Genomic DNA, 16,284 nt, shown 5'->3' with positions numbered 1-16,284 from the left:
AGCCCTAATGACTCTGTCTGTGAGCGCATGCGCAATCGTGTGTGTCTGTGTCAAATTCAACCTGTCTAAATTTAGTTTGCTCCTTTCAAAACCTTCCATGTGCTGCGCCAAACACAGTACAGGCTCTTTTCCACATCCTCCGAGGCACATTTCAACCTATTAGCTACACTCTAAAAAAGAGGGGGAAAAAAGCAAAATTGGCACCTTCATCAGTTCTATATTTTCTCCCTGTAGGTGAACCCATAGTTGTTTTATCTTTTTTTGAAGTGCAAGTCTCTTTTATGCTCGGGTTCAGTCACATGTGTCATGACTCCTTAACGCATATGAGCAGAGAATCTATGTTGACCTATAATTATTCAGTGTTTGTCAGACTTTTATAGTAGCATAGCATTGTATAGTATCACTGGAGTGGGTTTTCACTTCTGGTGCCCTCCTCTTCGTTTATATCCTGACCTTAAATTAGTACCAGCTATTCCAGTTGAATGCAAGATGTCTCGCAGAAGGCGGTTTTCCAAATCACACACATTTTAGAGACCTTTTTAAATCTTCAATAACACTCATATTTTATTCTTTCAAGAGAAAAAAATTTTCCCAGATAAAATTTTTTTTAACCCAAACTATGATGTTTTCCTAACTTTAACTTTTGAGCTTAAACCTAACCAAACCTTAACCATTGCCGCAGATCAGCGGTTATCGGGGTCATATCTTCTTTCATCTGGAACAGTGTTGTGTACAAAATGAGTAGTACACAGATTCACTCAATGCATGAAGAAAACAAACAGTGTAGAGCCTTCCCTGAGAGATGAAAAAAACAGAGAGAAATAGATTTTCAAAAAAACAGAGCGTAGAGGACAGGGATGGTTGTTGATAACAGCTGGCAGACAACGATGCATCTCCTGAATGTCTTCATCTCAAAGCTGATAGATGGTGGCAAGAGATGGAGGGGGTTTCGCGCGGCAGCCATTTTTATTCCCGTCATAATTTCACACTCCTCCATTTAGAGGAATCTGTGTCTAGTAGACCACATCTTTGCTGTATTTAACATTGGAGAATAGTATTTAAATGCCATATGTCTTGTATTGTCACAACCCCCACTGAGAAAAAAATCAATCTTAATTGTGTATTTTTTCAATGGCTTTGGTGGAAACTTTAATGGACTATCATTAGGAAACCAACTGAGCCTCCAAATTGACACTATTATAAGTCTGTCATGGAAACCATCACAAACCATAATAAACCATTATATATATATAGTAAAAAATTAGCTCAATTTATAGAAAGTAACTGGAAGCTGTATTTTATTACTGTCTTTCCAATGTTCAGAACATCAGCTATAAACTTAGACTAAACTGATGTAGCCTGCAGCTCTGTCCTGTACAGACTGATTCAATTATTTTTCAGTTTTCAGTCTGAAAAAGTGGTTTTGAAAAAGAAAGGACGGAGGTGACTAGAGGAGCTGAGGTTAGTAAAGCTAATTAGTGATGCAAACTAGTCCTTTTAAGCCAATGAGGAGACGTTTCTTTTTGGATTTTAATGTACAAATAAAATGCACCTCAGAAGGGAGGGGGTTTCTCATGTTGCCTATTTTTTATATTAATGTCTACAGATAAATGTCAGAAGCTGTAAAATGAAGGCACAAAAGGCAAACATGAACAGTTGTATCTTTAATGATTCTGAGGTCATATTAACAGGGTTTTCCTGCCAAAACATGCTGTGCCATCACTGTAACATCACTGTGGAACAAACAAACAACAACAACCGAACCAACCAAATTACTTTCTCCAGATTTAAAGGTTGTAGTTCCTCCAGTAGACTGATCTTTGGGTGTTGTTTATTTATTATCTGCTCTAGCTTTTCCAACTATTTGTTCAGAGATATGGTGACAATAATGGCCCAATATGATGTGAAATTACTTATTTTTCATTGAAAAACATAAAATTTTCTTGGGGGAGCACCCCACTATTGAAACAACAATGTCAATAGTGAAGGTTAGCTCCATTGATAAAACAAATACCAGAGCATTTCCATGAGCGTTTGTTACTTCTTTTTCATGAGTGTAAAAACCACAGAGCATACATCATGTTTAAAATCCATTGCTTTTGAGTCAGCAGAATTGTTAAAATGGAGCTTGAAGTCCCCTGTAATAATCATTCTGTCATAATTTGAGTGAATGATGGATAGCTGCACAGAGAACTCATCTAACAATATAGCACTCTGTTTTTTATTTGTTTTGGTTTGGGTTTTTTTGGGGGGGGGCTATGTACTGTAACTGCTTGCACACTGGGTTTGCATCTCAATAAAACAGCAGGGTATTCCAAGGATGGAAATTCACCGAATGAGTGAGAGGATATGCTGGTGATTCCTCTTTGATTTTGACAACCTCTAGTTATAATATTATATAGCATTTTTGAAAACATGTTCTGCAAAGTAGGCAGGCACAAGGCCCATTAAAAATTTAAAATTAACAGTAAAATGTGTAAAATCAATTCAAAAGGCAATCAGTGACCACTGTAGTAAAGGATGGATTTGTGAAATGTGGTGATATCTCTTTGTTCCAGTTCAAATCTGAGCAGCAGAATTTTGAACAGCAGACACAAGATACAACATGTTTTACTAATGCCAGTAGGACATTAGACAGGATATTCAGGACAGGAGGTATATACATGCACAACAAAGATAAATGTCCTAATCTTACAAGCTCCTGAGCTGATGGAAATATACCTGGACCACTGATTTAAAGGATAAGATTGGCGTAACTCTGTATTTTGTCAAATATCAAAAAATCTGAGGAAAGGACCAAAACCACCAAAGTGTTAGTCCATTTTGTAGTATTTTATATGTCCCCTACCCTTCCTTGTTGCACTCATTGGTTTTTACTTTTCGGTTTCATTTTAAAAAAGGCTCGGGTATTATACTCCACCTGGACACTGTGGTTTTTGCCAAATGTTAGTCAAACAGAATAGTGTATTTGTTAAAGTACTATTTTCAGCTGTGGATAAATGCACATTTGGTATTCATGGCAGCAGGACGAGTTTGGAATGCTCTAAAAAAACAAACACTACAGTGTTCTTGTTAATGGTAATGAAGGAAAATGTGCAACATGTTGGTGCACCTGTCTGGCTCACTGATTAAAGATCAATTCCTTTCCAGTTTTGGTCTTTTCATGAGATTTGTTGACAGTACGAAAAATGTAGAATATCTGTCTGTCTAAGACTGCAGTCAAGATAAGTTCTCACTCCATCCGACAAAAATTAAGATATCGTTTGTATTTAGTTTCAAACATGAGGACTTTATGCTTTTCTTTGTTGTATGATGACAGTAAACTTTATATTGTTGGGTTTAGGGTGTTGGTTGAACATAAAAAGCAACTGATCTAACATTTTATAGACAGGACAATGAATGAAAGATATAATAGCAGATTAATGGATGATGAAAACAATTGTATTAAACTAAAGAAAATATTGATAAATCCACTTAACAATTCATGGAGGTGTACTGTAAGAGTGGGCAAAAAAGTATATCAATAGAAAATAAAATCGGACCAAGCGCAAAACCTTGAAGAACTGAAACATACAAACTAGGAATGGCTGATCTGGTGTCACCAATCTCTACACAAAAGCTCCAGTCTTTTAAGTAAGATTTAAAACATCATAAAGCTATTGATGCCCTACAGTTAATTGATTGATGAAAATTAAAAGGAAGGCTTCAGTTAAAATGACACTGCCAAACCAAGTTAAAAATAACAATAAATAACCTTTTTTTCATATTAATAATGATAAACAACTTGGGCCCTATTAGGTTTGAAGGAGGTGAACATTTTTCACAACAGCTTTATTGCCGATATGGCAACATTGCTCCACAAATACAGAGCTATATTGAGTTTTAAAGCACCATGCTCAAGCTGTGCAACTTCTGATTAGAGGGAATATAAATCAGATTTAAATCGTTCATTACGTGGGTTGACTAACAAAAATGTACGTTCTGACAAAGAGGCAAAACCAGCACGAATTTTGCAGTTAAAACAGGACATTGAGATACACAGTGGCTTCGAGCCTGGTGAAGGGGAAAAAATGGCTGTTCATGGTCCGTGGTGAGACAGGCAGATACCCTGAGGGAATCAATAATCACAGCTGACAGTGGCAGACTGTGCAGTGGTGCCTGTTCCTGTCAGTTATGCTGGCATGGCTGTTGGGCAGCAGGAGTGATGTTTAAAAGAAACAACTTCTCTGGCCCATTCACCTTCTTTCTTATTCTGGAATTATGAACGACCTTGGTCAATAACTAAACGGCTCATTGACCTCGCTGTCACCGAGCCGTCTTTTAGGTATAAAGTCAGTATTTGCCTCACTGCTTTGTGCATCATGTTATACTAAAATGGACCTTTTCATGGCAGGGGGTGTGTAATGGTGAGCGATTGAGCCACTAATGGCATTATATTAGGCCAAGTGGTGCTGTATTATGCCACTGTAGTTAATGGCAAACCGCACGCATGGCTCATTCAAGTTATAACAGTTAAAGTTCTTTCTACTGTTTTCTCTCTCTATGGCTCCATGTTTAATCCTCTAATGTTGCTTTATTTGGCTTTTATAAATTATCCAGAACGGCAGCGGTTTATCTGCCCAAACTGGTTAATTTATCTGATGGAAATGTTTTTGAGGCCTTGATTGTGCTATGATGACTTTAAGTGGACATTTTTTTGATCTCTAGTGTATTTCTCAACTTTGAGGAATACACACTTGTGGCTGCTGCATGCTGTGTGTGGTGGGCATGTGTGTTTTGAGAGCTCTAAAGATGGATTATAGATCACTTAAGCTGCTTTTTTGTATGTGAAAGGCAGTTACATTATGTGAAGTTAGTTTAGAGCGGTGAAGGAATTCCCTGGTGAATAAACAAACACAACTCAACCGCCCCTCTCTAATTACAGTGCTAATTGCATCATAACTACTGCAAACACATTTTATTGCCAATATATTTAATTTCTTGATTAACAAAATTAAAACCAACACCCAAGGTATTGCGTTGCCCCATTATCTTTTATTTTTAAACATGACCTTATGCATTCTGATGTTGACATGCAATCCAGTCAGTGAAACTTGCCATTTGTGCAGCTCACAATATGATGAAATACAGTATATCCATGACAGTGTTTTTCTGCTGCCATTGGCTAGTATCTGGATATATGGTGCAACTGCTTACTGCCATTAGAAACCACAGCATTCCTGGATATCCTGTTTGACTGAGGTAGGATGTCTGCAGAATAAAGAAAATTAGTCGTGATTATGTGTCTCAACCACTGTGCTGTCAGGATGCTGCAGCTTTGCTACACAGGACTATGAATCTACAGCCATGCTAACAGCTCTGTGAGGCTGTAATTAGGCACCGTGGTGCTTTGAGCTAAATGTTAACATCATCTTGCTATCATGCTGATATTTACCAGGTATAATGTTTACTGTTGTTCACCTCTTTATTTTAGTGTGTTAGGGCGCTGATTTTAGCAAATTAATGCTGAACACAAAATTATCAACTGAGCCTGATGAAAATGCCCTATTTGTTTACTCTGGTTGTAAACCAAATGTAAGGGGTGTGCCTGGTCTGCCGTATATCTGGCTGGATGCACATCCGTTAACGTCTGTGTGATCTGTGTTGTGTTCTGTGATGGTGACTGTGTTGATTGAAGGAAGGACCCGTACTACAAACAGCTACTGGTTGCTCCTTTAATGCAGGCTGTATAGCAGTGGTATCTGTACAAATCAGTAGAAAACAAGAAATGCTCTGTAACATGAAGTCTCTTCCACACACGTTGTTTATCACTCTCCTCCTTTCAGTGAGCAAAGTTCGGACTGCGCTAATTTACACTTACATATACTGCAGCACATAGCTAACATAGCTCCTCTGGTTAGCAACAAGAATGTTTTTAAATGATGTAAAAATAAATGAAATAAAATACATACATTTCTAATACATTTGGTGACATATGATTTAAGAATGCTAAACACAACCAGTAAAATATTTGTGTAAATAATGAACTGACTGAATACACATACATGTACAAATCAGTAGAAAACAAGAAATGCCCTGTAACATGCAGTCTCTTCCACACACTTTGTTCATCAGTCTCCTATTAGCAAATATACACACAGGAAACCCTGTAGCACTGAAAAACATGTGTGTCCTATATAACTTGCAAAAGTGTATTTACAAGGTTTGTATTTGAACGATAAGGCGGCATGTTTACACTCTTAAGACTAGCATTCACTTTATAACTGCATATTGTTATGTTGTATTATCTACAAAATGAAATAAACTCCTAATGATAACCAGCAGAAAAATCCTTACCTCCTCCCAGTGAGCAAAGCGCGGACTGAGAAAGGCGCAGAGTTGACGTTGTAAAAGAGAGAGCTCTTAAAGTGACAGTACAGGTATTAATACTTCAGTTTGAATATACTCTAAAAACGTACAAAACATGTTATGAACTTAATAAAACACATATTGTGCAATATTTATCAGGATTTGGTGAAGTTTAAAAAAAAAAAAGATAATATAATTTTAAGACAGACCCAGTATGGGGGATGTAATCGATTTTCGCTGTTCTAGCTGTTTTTCCGTCCAAAAACAGCAGCGCTTTGTATCAACGGAGGTCGTCTGGCGGTCGCCATCTTGGTGAGGTCGGATGCGATCTTAAGTTTTGTTTGTGTCACCAGATATAAGTGCAGAAGAAGATTGTAATTTGGCGGAGGCGATCTTTATCGGCCTCTGCTGGCGACCCGTAGGAGCTACACAGACATGCTGTTCTCAGGCTGTGGGCCTGTAAAGCATGGCAGTGCTTTTGGTCATTTATTGACTGTTTTTTATCAATATTTCAATGTTTTGGAAGCTTTATGTTATTTGGAACGTGGTTGTATGGAGTTAAATAATGTTTTGAAGATAACTACCAATAAAAGTGAACATATAAACTGTAAATATGGCCAAAACATGGACATTCGCCTGGTATATTTTTGAAAGATTGTGTAATAACTGTTGTATATCAGTTTCTTTTCATCAAATTTACAGTTACAGTTGTATTCTAGGTGTATTCGAAGATATTCAGGTGCATTATAATCTACCTTGGTGGTGATGGTTTTGATGGTTTATTGCATCAAAATAAAGCTTTTTTTACCAGGCGAGGATGAAAATATCATATTTTTTCTGTATTTCACATCCATGTAGTCTGTAATGGTAAAATAAATATGTTAATATACAATGGATTTATATTCCTTAGCTTCTGACCTTTCAAAGGAGACCAGAATTATGCATCTAGGCCTAATGGTTGAGGAGATATTACTGATTTATTTTGGGTATGTTATTTTAGGTGTTTTTCCTAGAAATAGGTGCCAGGTACCAAGTAGCAGATAAATAAAATATCTGAGAGGACAGTGTCACTAGATGAAAAGCACAGAGATCACCGTAGTTATTAAAGTTCGTCATGAGGGGCACATAAATGTCACCAAATTCCATGGCACTCCATCCAGTAGGTGAGATATTTTAGCCTGGACCAAAGTGGTGGACCCAACTACAGACTGTTTGACAGACTGACATTGCCATCCCTTGAGCCACATCGCTAGCATAGCTAAAAACTATATCATATATCAAGCAAAGCCAGCCTCTAAGGAGATGGTGGATATGAGTACACCTCACTCCCTGATGCCTTAACAGAAGCTCCAGCAACAGACGCTAGCACCCATGGGTTTTAGCCTCCTATGCGCATTTGCCTCCCATACCCGGGGTTATAATAGCAATCAAAATGCAAGCGTCTTGCAACTTTATGAGGGGGATGCAAAGGGACGGTGCTATTAGCAAAAGAAAGCACCGGACTTCAGGATGGGGAAAGAAGACCCCAAATACAAATTATGGCTTTACAAAACAGACATAGGTAAGTTAACCAGGGTGCAATTTACATAAAACTCGTTATGTATGGTGGCGCAGTGAATAAGACACATGGTGTCTTGGTGTGAGAGACCCAGGTTCAAGTCCACTGTGACACCAATGTGTCCCTGAGCAAGACACTTAACCCCTAGTTGCTCCAGGGGTGTGCAACCTTTGAGATATATATATATATAGCAGTTGTAAGTCACTTTGGATAAAAGCATCAGCTAAATGAATGCTTGTCTGTGACACTAGTAGTTTTGGGGGTGTCTATCGCTCCCCCTAAAAAAAAATCCTAGGGGAAACACTGAATAGACAAATCAATACCTTTAATGCATCATCCCTTATTTATGTACACATCATGTATCTTCACCTTGAACCTAAGTCAAGTATATGAATCATTGACTTGTTTTTCAAGAGTGGGTAAGAAGTGCTTTTTTTTTTTTGCCTAGAGGAGCGCTTGGCTGCATAGTTTACTGCCAAGCTGCAAGCGGCCCCTCAGGCTCCACCGAAAACATGGTTATATTCGGTTTAGAAGTGGTTCTTCGAGTTGGGGTTTAGGGGTGCCAATCCCGGCAAAGGAGGTTGAAGTTGTATTCGGCTATAGAGGTGGCTCTGAAAGAGAGATGGAGCTCGGGGATGATTTCGGTGGCGACCTGTTCTTAGACAGCGTGGCTCTTAATATATATAAATATAAATATGCCTGTTCATCAATTTGGGAGCGATTGAACTGAAGGTAGCAGTCCTACATTTGGATTTTAATGACGGAACAACCCTTTTGTTTATTTTGGGATCATGGATTGTGCCATTAACACTACAAACCAAGGTTTAATACAATAACACCCTGTTCATGTTACAAGAAGTATTAAATGCACTACATTTGATTAGGTCTTGACCTGTGCTGGACTAATGAGGTCTTGACTCCTCTCTATCTGTATGGTCTGCAGGCCTCAGACAGCATAGAGTGGTGTTGTTCTGTGTTTGTCCCACTATCCTTCTCTGTGCTTGTAATTACCTCTCCACCATGATCCCTTTAATGCCTCCAAGTGGGCAAAGACACCTCCAGGGTGTCTCTGAGTGTGTGTGTGTGTGTGTGTGTATGAAGCGCGCACATGAAAGTGCGTGTGCCTGCCATTCCCGTGTGACTTGAGCGGTGTGTTTGAGTATACGTATAAATTTGTGTGCATGTGCAGAAGTCCTCTGGGGCTTTTTGCACGCTAGATAAATAATGATGAATTACAGATTGATTACCCAGGAGTGAAAGCTCTGGTATCAAACTTATTATGAAAGGCTGCAACCTGTGAGTTGTGTGTGTGTGTATGTGTGTTCGCGCACAGAAGAATGCCCTTAGCTCCTGCTTTGCTAATAATTAAGGGAGTAATATTTCTGGGTCATAAACATAAGGATTGGCAGCATGGGTTTTTAAATTATATTGATTGGATATAGTTTGTGTGCTCAGGGCGAGGCAGCAGCTTTACAGAGCATCAATATTTTACCTGTATACTTCACATAGACACATTGAGTGGGTGGTCCAATTGATGTAGCTTTTACAGCCCTTGCAGAGTAAATAACCTGTGTCGACCTGCATTTTGCAACATAAGAAATGTGTTGTGTTTATGTTCAGGCACATTGGTGAATTGCACAATTGAGCTCTCAAGAGTCTTTTTCAAAGTAACGTGGTGATAAATTTAAGTAGATTCCTGACAAATACCCGCTCAGTAAACACATGCTGCTATAGCTGCCACAATACTGTGCCAACTGCTAATCCAGATGGCGATGGCGCAGTGGATAAGACGCATGCCTTTGGTGGTGAGAGACTCGGGTTCAATTCCAAGACAATTAACCCTCCAGAGGTGTGCGGCCTCTGACATAAATAGCAATTCTAAGTCGCTTTGGATAAAAGTGTCAGCTAAATGAATAAATGTAAATGTGGTCAAAGGAAGGTTAAAATCAAGGGCAACTAGACTGGTTGAAGATACTTGAAAATGTTTCGCCTCTCGTCCACAGGGCTTTTTTGGTTCTGACATTTCTGATTTAGAAATGGGAAAGATTCCCATGTTAACAACATGCACTGGTTGTGTAATACAAAATTGAGGACTAAAAAGCTGTGCATTGTCAGTATAACACCATATCCATTACATTTGGGTACCACAATGGTCTTTGGCTGATGGGAGGCATCCATATTTGTTTTGTTTTCAAGCACTTCCATGTTAGTAAGTGCTAAATCAGATAAATCAGAGTTTTCAGAAAAATGTGCACTTCTCAGTCGTGATTACGACTTGGAAGTTGACATAAACACTTTACAAGTCTTGATGGTGAAGGATACCAATGGTAGCTGAAGGAATCTGTCAAACATTACACATTATACATGTTTGTTTGTCTTTTTAGTGGACATTTCAAGTTAGTGAGCATTAATTAACATGGCTCTGGAGCAAAGAAGAAATAAATGAATTCTAATGGATTAGTGTGAAATACTGGTTACGTCGCTGTCATGGGAAATGAATGGCAAATAATATAATTGGGATAGAGTTTCTCTGATTCTGTGTCAGATGGACGATGAGACTAATGTCACGTGAGCTGTGTTGGACTGTGTTGGACCGTTGTGGTGAAGAAGAGCTGAGCCTGAAAAGGAAAGTTTATCAGGAGGATCTACGTTTGTCACCTGTGGGCATTAGCTTTGCGTAATAACTGAAAGAATGAAATGGCTGATACCCAAAATAAGATTCCTTCACAGGGGTGCCCAGGTCATCCTTAGTTTCACGGCGAGGACCTCGGACAACGGAAAGGAACTCTGAGTACATCTATTACTCCTTAATGTTGAAAGGAGCCAGTCGAGGTGAGTTGGACATCTGATAAGGACCTCACCCAGACACCTCCCTGTGGAAGTAGTCTTTGAACTCTCAACTAGGAGAAGACCCCTGAGCCAACCCCGGACACGCTAGGGGGGATTACATATCCTATCTGGCCTGGGAAATCCTCAGGATGCCCTAGGCGGAGCTGGGGGACGTCACTGGTGAGGAGGACTTTGCCTTGCCTGCTGCCACTGCTGATAAAGATGGATGGCCGGATAAAACCACACTCTCCCTTTGAGCTGCTGCTTCTGAACTTTGTCCAGGAGGGTGTTTTGGATCTGGTGGTCTCTTGGAAGATTAAACTGGACTTTCCATTTGACATTTCCAAGCAATCAGTTTAATGTGCACGATAAAGCAGTCTGTTTGGTATTTTATGTCTTACTCGTTTGAATGAGCGAATGTGTTTTTGTTTTTATGTTGTGCAATATAGGTATTTATTTTTGTATTTATTTATTTCTACAAATTGTTGTTTTCAATGTTTGAGTCTGGACGGAAAACCAATTTAACAATTGGCGGTAATAACATTTTTCTCCAACAATGTACATCATCAATTGGAGTGATCTAATTTAATGCATTTAAGCTTCATTATTCATTACATTTAAAGAGGTGGCATTATGTTCATTTTCAGGTTCAAAATCCTATTTAGGGGTTGTACCAGAACAGGTTTACATGGTTTAATTTTCAAAAAACACCATATTTTTTGTCATACTGCACATTGCTGCAGCTTCTCTTTTCACCCTGTGTGTTGAAGGCTTCATTTTAGCTATGGAGTGATGCATCTTCTCTCTAAATGATCTTTGTTGGGAGTTGCACATGCCTAGTTCCTAGTTAAGGACTACTAGCCAATCAGAAGCAGAGAAGGGCAGGTCAGATAAAGGCCGGTAATAGCCAATCAGAAGCAGAGAAAGGCGGGTCAGCGAAAAGACGCTAAACAGTAGTGATGGCGAGATGAAGCTTCATGAAGCATTGAAGCTTTCCATCCAATTGGTTCACTCATGGGCCAAAGCCTTACGGTGCTTCATTTGCTCTACTGTGCCATGAAGTGGACAATAAATGTAAAACAGGCAGAGTGATTATAACGGGAACATGGCTTTGGTGTGTGAAGCTTTGAACTGAATAAATTAATGAATGATGTTTGTGACGCCAATACATGACTGATTAGCTTTTTAATAAGGCGTCTGTCTTTATGATACAATGACAATCAGAACGAAAGTGGAAACAAGGGAGAGGGTTATGATAACTTGGTTTGTGACTTTAGATAATAGAGACAACATTTTATTCATCTTTATTTAAAAATAACCCTTCCACAGTGCTGGGCTTCAGGCGGTTTCTTTTTTGGAGATGATTTTACCTGCTTTAGAAAATTATTATTAGGGTAATATGGAGTAAGTATGGGGTTAATTCTTACCAAAGCCACAAAATGTCAACACTTTCTTTTCCTCTTTTTCATCACAATTTTTGAAGTTATTTCATCAAAGTAATTCTGACACAAGTTGATAAACTTTTTTAGTCATTTAAAATGAGCTGTAGATAAAATCGAATTGTGTTCAAGTTCAAAAGTCCACAAAATGTTGAGGAGGGTCCATTGCATTTTGCTGCTCCTTTCGAATCACACGCCAAACCCGCAAACCATCTCCTGAATCGGTCACGTATGGCCGGCTCGCGAGGCTTCAAACGTCACCACATACGTCTTCAACACAAGCCTCGATACGCGCTTCACAAAAAGCATCCTGCATTACTCTACACACGCTTCAAAGCCTCGATATGGACGGACACATCACTACTAAACAGCTTCGATTCAGCTGTAGGCTACATGTTGCCGACCAGGTTGGGAATTTGGACTGGAGCAAGAGTTTCAGAGTGGTGAGTTATTAATCTGTAACAAATGTATCTTTCATCCATAAAGTTTTAACTGAGCTCTGTCTCTACATCACAGCAACAACTTCATGTCCATTGACTGCTTGGAGGGTAGCTAGTGTTTGGAAGGGAGAGAAGAGGTATGCTGCAGAGTGTTTTTCCACCGGTGTTTTTCAGGGCGTGTTGGACTAGTCGCTCGCATTATGACACGTATTTTCATTGTGACATCACAAGAAAGGGAAGTAAAGGCTGGACTACAAACGAGCTGTTTTCAGGCAGTTCAGAGCAGTGTTTTCTGTGGGAGATGGGACTTTGGGCTTTTTCACTATGCAAACCTAGTACATGCACAAAAAAGATATATATAACTCTATAAAGGAGAGGGAAAAAGCCAAAAACCATAATACCACCTCTTTAAAGGGACTATATGTAAGTTTTTCAATGAAATTAATCAAATTTGCATTGCCTTATTGTCAATGAGCTCAAAACTCACTTGAATGAAGCCCACGTCTGTTTTCTCCATTGCTTGCATCAGCCACTATTCTGCTTTTAATGTGGGGACTCCGGGTCTGATTCAGTCCTGTGCGCGCTCCCGAGGCTCTCTTGTACTACAGCGGCAGCTAACGACATGCAGTCCACTAATACCATAAAATGACCGGCTCACAGCTAAACACAGGTCCTGTGTATCACTGTTGATTTAGCCTGCAAGAAAGGATGTAACGGTAAAATTTTTACTAACGCTAGTCTATAATGATGCAGCCAGGAGCAGCCAGCTAACGCTACAGTAGCTCGTTCCTGCCGCTGTTTGCTTCGTTACGTTCAGTTTATGTTTATTGTGGTTTTACCAATAATCAGGTACATAGCTTCTCCACCTCTCTGTCGCTGTAACTAACGTGACCCACTTAATATACAATACTGCAACTTCACAGCGACAACAACCCAGAGGAATAGCCATCCACTAACACTACAGAAAAGTTACTTCCTACGGTCTAACTGTTACAAAGTGTGACGATCTCGTTATCATATTCAGCCCAGCTCACTACCCGTTTCCTTGTCATCCAATACATGTAGCTGTGCTGACATTGCTGAGCCTCCGGTGAAACACAGATATTAAAGATAGTTACTAAAAGCAGCAGGCGAGCTAACGCTGTAGCACGTCGGGTGAATGCAGTAAGTGTACCGTGAACATGCAACGAGCGCATGGATTAGTTCAACCTGCAGCTGATAAAACTAATGCTGTAACATTGCAGTGGGGGTTTACCTGAGTTTCCAGTATATTGTGTGAAGCTGTCTCCTTGCCTGTCTATAGCCGCTGTCATTCTGCCTTTTTATCCAGGAGGATTGTGCCGATATGCGGCTCGCTGAGCTGAATGAAGTAACGTTACCGAGCCGGTGTTGAGCTGCCTCTGAGATGGGAACGTTGAAGTAACAGAGCCTGAACATGTTTGAGTGAAAAGCCGCAGCCTGCATGCTGGTGTTCCTGCGTTTATTGCAGGATTTCTTTATGAAAGTGGTTGTGTTTCGGATTATGCTCGCTCATGAGTTCAAGCGTACGAGCACACGCCTGGTAGCAATCTTAAAACCGCACCGCTAGTGGCCGCTGGAAACGCCATAATGCCCCTTTAATATTTTTAGTGGAACTGCCTACTGTTTTTGTGATTTAGATATCTTAATTTGTACATTTGACAGCCTATATCCACATGATATGCACCGTGTTTCCCAGCATAGGATTCCCATACCCTGCCCGACAGTGGTTATTTTTTATCTTTTGCACCACTGTTTCACATCACTTTAACGCCCCAAACATTTCTTAATTCCCCCACCCCTCACCTGCATCCGTCACTGGACAAACAAAAGATTTAGCGCAGTTCAGGGTTGTGCTTAGCACCCTCGTGTTTCACCAGTAGAATATAATCTGCTCAGAAAAGGGCATTCCCATTTTCTTCACTATTTCTCATTCCAATATTTGTCAGAAGAAGAAGAAAGGCTGTATGTTTTTTTGTTTCATGATGGATATTTAAATCGAAGGCTCCTAAAGGTTCGTGATGTTGAAAAAGCCAAATGTGTGTGACTACTGATTTGACTCTGCTATGTTTGGCTTTTCATACTTTTTTTTTCTTTTGCTCATTTCTCCAATTGTCGCTGGGGCATTATTATCTACACCATCGAAACATTGTTCACACCATAGGGAGTGAGTGCTGTAAAATGGCCTCATCTTCTCGGGGCGTAATATGAACATGCAGAGCAATCATCAGACCTCATGGCTCCCTGAAAGGCTGTTCACATATTACAGATTCACCATCATGTTGAACCAATTGTATCTTGGATACAAGTGGTTTTCACATATGACAGCTTCATAAACATCTGCTTAAAAGACTCAGAGAAGTGCTGCATAAAGTCATAGTATTTTTGCTTCTGCAATTTGTGCTATTTAATAACCATCTCATTAATGTTTTTCTGTCTCCATGTGCACTTTGGCACATAGAGCAGGCTTGGCATATGTTTCATTTTTGGTCTGTTCCTCTTGCCAAATCAAACAATTTGTAGCCAGTGCACCTGAAAATATGGCACTCGGTGGCCTCTTTGAAACTCACGCCACCTCACATTGCTTTGGAAAGTGGCATAAAAGGAGTTATTGTCAAACGTCTTTTAATCAAACCCATACTGCTGACTAGCATTCGAATTAATGACTCTCCTGTGCATTTCTTATAGTGATTTACTTACTTCAAAGTTGAAAACCGCTCTTTCATGTGGCATTTCCTTAATTTGGTCCACTTCTTGCAAACCAAGCACTTGCTGTGTGTGTGTGTGTGTGTGTGTGTGTGGACTGAGTATTGTAACATTTACATTTATGCCCCTCGTGCTCAATAAGGCAAAAAGTCAATTTTCTTCAATAAATGCTGTTATTCACTGAAGCTAACTATTTCATTCTTTATAGGACAGTGGGCAGTCTGGCCTCCCTCAAGCATTTTCTCTTCACTGAAACAGTACAAATCACACTTGGGAAATGGTGATGGAGACATAAAACAGAAGTAAGAGGCAATATCTTCCATGAACAGAATGATGGTACCAGCTTGTATTATAGATACCCCACGGCCCAAGCTGATAAAAGACCAAAGACCCATGAGAACCTTACAAACTCCCTGGGACTTCATGATCACCGCCTCCATGATGTTGTCTGTAATTATTTTTTAACTTAGTACAATGGTAGATAGCTCTAATGAAAACAATGCAGATTTTTTCAAAAGGTTTACGATGTTCTTATCAGTTATAACAAACAGATGAAGAGTTACTAGCTGAGTGATTATTCTATATAGTATAGTATCTAAATTTAAAAGAAAACATTGGTGCAGTTTTGCAACTGTTGTATAACACTAGAGAAAAATAATTATGTTTTATTCAGCTCTATGACAAAGGACAAGAAACGGGTGAGTGATCCGCATCTGTAAGACATGTCCTGAGTGCAACGGCTCGTACTACCTGAATTCAACTCAAAGCTGCAGGCTAATGCATGGCATTTCCACTGGAAATTGGGAATGTGAACACGTGTACACAGATGATTAGCACAGTGATTGGATTGAAAGAAAGATCTTTTAATGAAATGCATTTTAAAATAACCACATCTGAACTCGACCTGAGTCCATAGCTTTACGCAACAAAAACCCAACCTGACTGT

General features: G+C 39.5%; 1 long non-coding RNA gene across 2 annotated transcripts; it reads right to left on the bottom strand.

Moving 5' to 3' along the window:
- Nucleotides 1-5,014: 5,014 nt before the first annotated feature.
- On the bottom strand, nucleotides 5,015-6,648 carry LOC123977658. 2 transcript variants are annotated; one of them, XR_006826734.1, is made up of 3 exons: nucleotides 6,558-6,648; nucleotides 6,337-6,401; nucleotides 5,015-5,741 (listed from the first exon to the last, which is right to left on the bottom strand). It is a non-coding gene; the product is annotated as an uncharacterized LOC123977658 (long non-coding RNA). The 2 variants fall into 2 exon arrangements; XR_006826732.1 differs by having other exon boundaries at nucleotides 5,015-5,250.
- Between the last annotated feature and the right edge of the window lie 9,636 nt (nucleotides 6,649-16,284).

Source organism: Micropterus dolomieu, linkage group LG01 (genome assembly GCF_021292245.1).
Source record: "Micropterus dolomieu isolate WLL.071019.BEF.003 ecotype Adirondacks linkage group LG01, ASM2129224v1, whole genome shotgun sequence".
Lineage (NCBI taxonomy): Eukaryota > Metazoa > Chordata > Actinopteri > Centrarchiformes > Centrarchidae > Micropterus > Micropterus dolomieu.
The sequence above is the reverse complement of the archived record's forward strand: the minus strand, read 5'-3'. Positions and strand labels throughout refer to the sequence as shown.